The sequence below is a fragment of the Halyomorpha halys genome, unplaced genomic scaffold (genome assembly GCF_000696795.3).
Source record: "Halyomorpha halys isolate HHAL.00 unplaced genomic scaffold, Hhal_1.1 Scaffold8.1, whole genome shotgun sequence".
NCBI classification, from domain to species: domain Eukaryota; kingdom Metazoa; phylum Arthropoda; class Insecta; order Hemiptera; family Pentatomidae; genus Halyomorpha; species Halyomorpha halys.
This window is the reverse complement of record NW_027111933.1, coordinates 851,230-858,716: the sequence shown is the minus strand read 5'-3', so window position 1 is coordinate 858,716 and position 7,487 is coordinate 851,230. Positions and strand designations below refer to the sequence as shown.

General features: G+C 28.6%; 1 long non-coding RNA gene across 3 annotated transcripts in view; it reads right to left on the bottom strand.

Moving 5' to 3' along the window:
- Positions 1–7,487, bottom strand: part of LOC136796350 (uncharacterized) — a 201,575-nt gene that overhangs the window by 184,709 nt on the left and 9,379 nt on the right. For 2 of the 3 annotated variants that reach the window (XR_010844051.1, XR_010844052.1), the window contains exon 2: positions 5,420–5,522. This is a non-coding gene — a long non-coding RNA (uncharacterized lncRNA). Of the gene's footprint in view, positions 1–5,244; positions 5,341–5,419; positions 5,523–7,487 lie in introns of all 3 variants that reach the window. The other variant, XR_010844050.1, reaches the window with a different exon arrangement.

Sequence of the window (7,487 nt, the reverse complement as noted above, 5' to 3'; positions counted from 1 at the left end):
AGACTATCTTCATCGGTTTGATCCTTCAATGTAAATAAAGTAATATTAAATTGTTTGTGCCATTAACGAGTGTTTGTATATATTCCATAAAAAAACAAACAAAAAAACATACATATTCCTTATAAATTCTCAAGATTCCATATAAACCTTTCCAGCCATCCTAATGCTTTGGTTCAATCCTCATCTAGATCCATTCATCCCTACAGCCCACCTCGAAGGTTGAAACGGCAGTGGCCAAGAGACTTATTGTTAAGTAAAAATAGACAATTGGAGTTCTGGCAATGGTCAGATTCTCCACTTAAGTTGAGTGTTAGCGGCTTTAGCGCACTTGCTCAGCCTCCACAGGCTCACTACCAGTGATGCAACGAGAGGGATGCGCTGGGATCTTATGAGCTCTGCTCTACCCCTCACACGTGGGGATTGTGTAAATATTGTATATATGAGTGTAAATGTGACTAGAGCATTATTTTGTTTTATTTATTTATTTTTTCATGGACATAGTTTGATTATGTTCATTTTCTTTATTCTTCTATTTGTATGTATTTTAAGGGAGATTTTATTTATTTTTTTGTACTTGTTTTTATTTCTTTTTTTTTCATTTATTTATTTATTTTTCATTCTTATTTTATTTTTATTTTAGTAAGAATGTGATCATTCATCACTATTACCTATTGCCCACAACGGTGTAATAAAGTTCGATTTAAAAAAAAAAAAAAATACATATTCCTTTTAGTAGTCCAGTGGAATGGATTTTTTTCCCCCGAAATATCGAGGCTTTCAGACTTAGACAGATTAATACCTGTGGACTTGTCTGTTAAGTTGAATGTTAACATTTTCACATAAGCGATAATCTTGAAGGAATTGTTCAGTCGAATTGCCACAAAAAGGGCCACGTAGGGCCAAATTATTTAATAATCAAATGTCCGGAACAGTTTTGTAGATCATACCTTATATTTAAAAAAAATACCACCCGAGCTGGTTATCTGAAAAAAAAACCCTTAATAAATATTCCCTTAAATGTTTTATTCTCTTTCTTTGACCGTTGTATGCCAAAATATGCCTCTGAAGAAAAATGTTATTTTGTGAAAGTAGAAGAAACTTTCAACAGTTTGAAACCCAATTATGTTTTCTACAGTTAATACTTTCGGAGAAAGAGTCCCACTAATTTCACCGAAACGTCGAGCATTTGAAAGGCTTCGAATTAAAAGATAATGAAATATTAACAACTGAATGTTCGGATTTAAACTCTTTTGTCAATTTGTTGTCTGAAATCTATTCAAGTTTCAAATTCAACTTAGTCCCTAACTGCTGTATATTGATAATAAAGTAATTTTGTCTGACGGATTATTTGGAAGCTAATAGTCAAAATATAAGAAAACGGATTTTTCTAGGTTTTTATTTGTAAAAAGGCAGTAAAATATTTTGTTAAAAAAGATGACACTTATCATTATTACTTATTGCCCAACAACTTTGTGGCAGATTGTGATATTTTTCAATAAATACAAATAAAAATTGAAAAAAAAAAAATGAAAATATAAAATGTCAGAAGGCGCTCACAAAACCTTATCTGGGATGAGCCTTTCGTAGAAGAATACTACATTTTGTAATGTAATGTAATCCATCAATTTACCGTATTAATAAAAAAAAGAAAGCAAAAAGTACCCAATTAAATTAATTATTTAAAAGACTTTAACCCCGAAATACCCTCAACCGAGGTAAAAATTTGGCGGTTGAAGCGAAGTCTTTGAAATAACTAATTCGTTACGTTTTCACCGAGAGCATATTTGATGAGCTGTTCTTTTGCCGGGATCCAATTTGGATTAAACAATTTCCCCTACCTCCGGCTTATATATTGTCAATTTAACTTGTTTTAAATGCAAATGCCACGTCTATTTCGATTTAATTTTCCTGCAAGTGGGCAGCTGAATTAATTGCTTTAAGGTCAATATAGTTAGCTGAAATCAAATCAAAGGGCTTCTAGGAAATTTGAACAAACGATTTCCCTTATTGCTTATTACCGTTAGCCAATTTAATGATAAATTTAATATACATTCATAAACGTCATGGGTCTTTAATGAAATGTTATACCATTGATTATATATACGGTACTGATACATATGAGTATCAATCACATATATGGAATATCATTGAAATACAATATGAATCATAATTGTAGATGTTATAAGAATTGATAATTTTTAAATTAAATAAATGTTATTAATTATTTGAATATAAATATTTTTCCTTTTGTTTCAAGGTCTGTTATAAATAACAAGGATTAGAAATAATACCCTAAATCATCTATAATAAAATTTTAATAATACTCCAATCCTTTCCGTCGAAAGCCACTTCATTTATATTATTTAAAATAAAAATACGTAAAATCCTTGATGCTCTTATTACCTTACAAATAAACTCATCCACAAAGACCGTAACATCCCATTCGTTGCAGAATTAGCCCAAAACAGATATGCGTCTTTTCATTCCAAACTCCTTAACCATCCTAACCCATTAATTCTTAATCTTTCATCCTTAACAATCACTGATAATCCTCCGAGGCGTCTGAAAAGAAGATGGCCACGAGACCTAATTTAAATCAATGTTTGAAGTACCACCGATGGGTGGTTCCTTCCCAAGATTTTCAAGTGTATATGAAACATATTTACTTATTGTATTATTTTGTACAGTTGTAAATTACATTAAATAAATTTTAAAAAAAAATAAAGCTTTATTTATTCATTTATCTAAGATAAAAAAATTATGATATCGTTAGTTAAGAGTGTGAAAATTATTGAAGTCTGTGACATATTACAACAATAAAAACCTGTAATTTTGATTATACCTAGACTCTATAATTTATTATTGACTAGATGCCTAAATATAATTTTTAAAATAACAATTATAATTTTGTGGCGCCTAAACTCAAACATACATTGTTGAATACAACCTGCGGACGTGCTCAATTGTGTAACATATTATGTGTCACTAACAGTTATATATGTGTTAAATAAAACAATATCATATGGAGTATGGATGGAAACCCCATCATATTTTAATAATAATCAGTAAGCCCTCCTAGAAATTCTAATTAAACATGGAATACTCATTAAATGCAACATATTACTATAATGAGGTTATTTTTATCAGGTGAAAGTGTGAAACCGCTAAGTCAAAAATGTTATGATTTAATTTACAAATTTAATGTATTACATTTTATTATTATTATCGTTTTCCGGTCTATTCTGAAAGATTGGAATTCGGCATTAACAGAGTTTCATACTAATGCCAAAGGTATGATGTTCTCTATTTTCTTAAAATTAAAAATCATTGTTTTCGTATTTGGATTTTCATATTAGCTTTGTGCAGCAATTGCGGCGTAATTTTTAATAAAATAAAAAATTTGAAAATATAAACAGTTTGTTAAAAAAAATTATCTTTAATCCAGAAGCAGTAAAATCGACTAGAAATTTAGGTATAATTATTAAACATTTTGAGTATTGCATTATTTTGCATTACTAGTGCATTATTTTTTTCTGAAACTCTTAATTTATTTTATTTTTAAATTAGGCGAAAAAAAATATGTAGTTGGTCTATTACTTACATAGCTTGCAATGAATTTCGCAATGTATGATTCTGGAGCGTTCCATCAACACTTAGCGTTACAATCCACTTTCTTTAAATAATTATTTTTTTTGAGAATTCAAACCTCTATGTTTCAACATTATTCTGATTACTTCAAAATTAAATTTTTCCTCTGTCAAATAGATATCAAAAATGTAACCTGTATTTGAAATATTCTCATAGTAATTTATTCATAATAATTTTCCAAATGTAGTTGGGGTTGATTAGGAGTGGTCAATAATATTTTCTGATTGAAAAATAGTTAATTATCTGTAATTAATTATTATCAGTACATAATTATTAAACTTTTTTAGCAATCTTTATTTTTCAATTTCAAATTAAGGTGGATTAATAAAAAGAAGATATCTTAAGGAAGAGGTGTTCCACTGGGAATAATTATATATATTTTTTTAATAAATAATTGATGATAATTTTGTTACAAACTAGTTATCCACTTCAAATAAAGGATTTTTCGTGAAATTAAAATTTTAAACCTAAAAGGTCATAATTTTCCACGAAACTTTGACTTACCTATTATTAGACATAAGCCCTCACAAAAATTAGTTTCCGATAATGTTTGTACAATTATCATTCGTGAACTTATGAGAGAGCCATTAAAATTATCTACAAAAATTAATTCAAAGTATGGCAGAATATCATTTTAGTATGGTATTTTGTAAAAAATAATTTTTACATAAATAAATGTTTTGTAAAATGTCTGTTGTAAAATAAATGCGTATATTTTTTAAATTTTTATATGGGTTCTATAATTAATAAAAAAATTGAATCAAATAAATAACAAGATGCATTGAAAATATTGCTGAATGTTGTATGAAACAATGCTTATTAAATTTTTTTTAAAGTTATGTATTAATAACTATGCACAAAAACTATAAAAGATGTCGGGATATTTTGAAGATTTGATTTTTTTAAGCATTTTTTCTTCAGATTTCTTTTTTAAATATTGTGTCCTCAAAGTTAACTAATGAAAAAAATTAAGTTGATTTATTACTAATAGTTATGACCATGATTCCAAATATTGCTATAACGTTTAAACATTTATAGAACAATACTAATACCTTGAAACTAGCTTTACCTCAATCCTGAACGGTCCTTATCGTCGGCTTAGGCCGGACTCAGGTATTTGCTTGGATTAGTCTAAGTAGGGATCGTCTGAAGGTACCTGAGGATGAAAGGGCTATCTGGGTCTTTGAAAGAATGTAACAAAACACTATTTAAGAATTATTTTTATATTCATTGAATGATGAACTTTTAAGCTTTAAGGATTAGAGTTTCATTATGTCTCATTTCAATTTTGTTCCGGTACAATTGCAACCCACCAAAGGGCATTCATTACCAGTTGCCGAACCCAAGAACTGGTTTTCTATCAACGGTTTTATCAGGGGCCGGGAACAGTACAGAGTACTCATTTTATGAGAAGATTGAGAAAATGAAGCGTGTGAAATATGGAAGGTTATACCATTTTATGTTTTAAAAAAACCTTATTTGGCGGTTCAAAGCTGCTATTTTAAAAAATAAAGACCAATTCAATTATTCAATAAAAAATTATTTTCTATCAAATAACCTGAATTATTTTCTGTTTGGAAATGATTAAATTTTTACCTAGACTGTACTACATGTACATTGAATGCCCTTGAAAATTAGGTGTTGAACTGTTGCAATTGAGTACACTCCGCTAGAAGTTTATTCAAGAAAAATCTAAAAAAAAATTCATTTTTCATTTAATACTCCATATATTAAAAACTATCAACTTATGAAAAAAATATTAACACCTTACTTATAGCAGAGTAAATTTCAAGCCGACATTAATGTTCAGATCACGAGAAATCATTTTCATCATCAGCCAACCTTTCGCCCCACGTTGCAGGGCTTCGTCAGGGCTAAAAAAGATACAAACACTATAGTTACAAAAAGGAAAAAAAAAAAAAAACATAAGTGTAAAATAACAGGGGTATAAAATGTAAAAAAGTAAGATATAATAAGAAAAATTAAAGGTTGTAAATAGTAAATGAAAAGGGTAATAGTAACAGATAGATAAGAGAAGAAATATTAAAGAAAGTACAAATAAAGAGATGAAAAAAGAAAAAAAAATACAAAGCAAATGATGAGACAGAATGCTTACCTGTTTTGACGGCAGTCAAAAACAAAGTGACGGTTGGTATTGGGAGGAGTGGGGATGGCAGTTATGCCACAATAACGAAAATAATTTGTAAATTAAACGTAGTAAAAAAGTATTAAAATTAGGTGAACAATAAATGGTAATATACATAATATGGGGAGAAGAAATATTAATAAAATAAAAAAAAAAGGAAAAGTAAAGTATAAAATAATGGCATACAATGTGTGTAAGTAATTAAGAAACAAAATATACCAAATGAGCGGGGATACAGAACGTTGGCTCGATAAAATACTATAATTATCTACTATTTGGGTTTTTTTGACCGCACCCGGACAACCATATTCCATTCATCTATACACACGGTCAATCAATAATCTTCCACTTTTATTTCTTCATTGCCTCTCCTTGTTGTTTTTTTATTATGTATGATAGTTAGGATTTAAGGGAATTACTCAGATGAAAAGTAGGAAAACTTAGAATCAAGATAACATTTGGTAATAATGTGGATCACTTTATTTATTATTATTATTTTATTTATGACCTTTATAGCCACTAAATAACTTCTCTCCTTTCTGAGAAGAAAATGGAAATTTAAAGGAAAATGGCTATTGTAACTTATTTCTTGCAAGAAAGAGGAATATGGATAGGGCAGAAATCTATTTCTTGTACAACACGTGGTGCATTTCCAAGGATATGACCTGCTCTTTATAAATACCTCAATATTTATGCATAATTTTAAAATTTTACAAGACAAGGGCATACTGCACAGGTACACTGCACTCAATTCACTGGTCAGTCTACGACCTAACCGATGGCGCATGGTCTGAATTGAGAAATATAACTATTTTTACACTTTTCCTCCAATAGTCTCCTACTGGGTATCTTTAATTTTGGTGCATCCATGAATAAACGACATATTTTTACCTAATACATTATTTTATTTAATATTTGAAAAGTAATAAACATTAAAAAAAAAGTTATATATTTACAATAGGTGCTTTTCTTAATTTTTGATAAGTAAAAACCTGAACTACTTCTTCAAAGTTTATCTCTTTAAGTACAGTACTTATCGTCTATAATCTATGCAACCTTTTTTTTGAAGCAATGGTTTTTCTTAATTCATTTTTTATTTGTTTTAATTTATCGATCACAGAAGATATAATTGCGAGTTCCTTTATCCTGTCCCTGAGGGCTCATGGGAAAATATGGCACTAGGAGAGTTCCTGAGGGAAATATTTGAGTGTATTAACTCTGTCGGATGGATCGCTGAGTGAATTTGCTTTCGCAATATGACGGATACACCAATTGGTATCAACCCTTTCACAAATAATCTGAAAAAGTAATATGTATTTCTCTGGGAGCTAATTACATTCTACTTAAAGATTAAAAAGAAAAAAAATTTAGAATCGTAAGGTAAATGATAGAGAAATTACAATATCGAAAAATGAGTGTAAGCGATTATATTAAAAAAAAAAAGAAAGTGAAAATAGTATACTAAATAACTATAATTAAAATAATACTAATTAATAACAAGTACAACAACGAGAAATCAGTTAAAAGACTGGATTTTAAGTAGGAATATAACTTTTTTTTTTTAATTCACTTATTAACATTATCAACCATTTAATGGAATGTTTCACATAGACGAAATTAACATAGAATTTTTTAAAACTTTAAAAAGAACTTCCAATCTATTACAAAAGACAGTTCTACATCAATACAATTA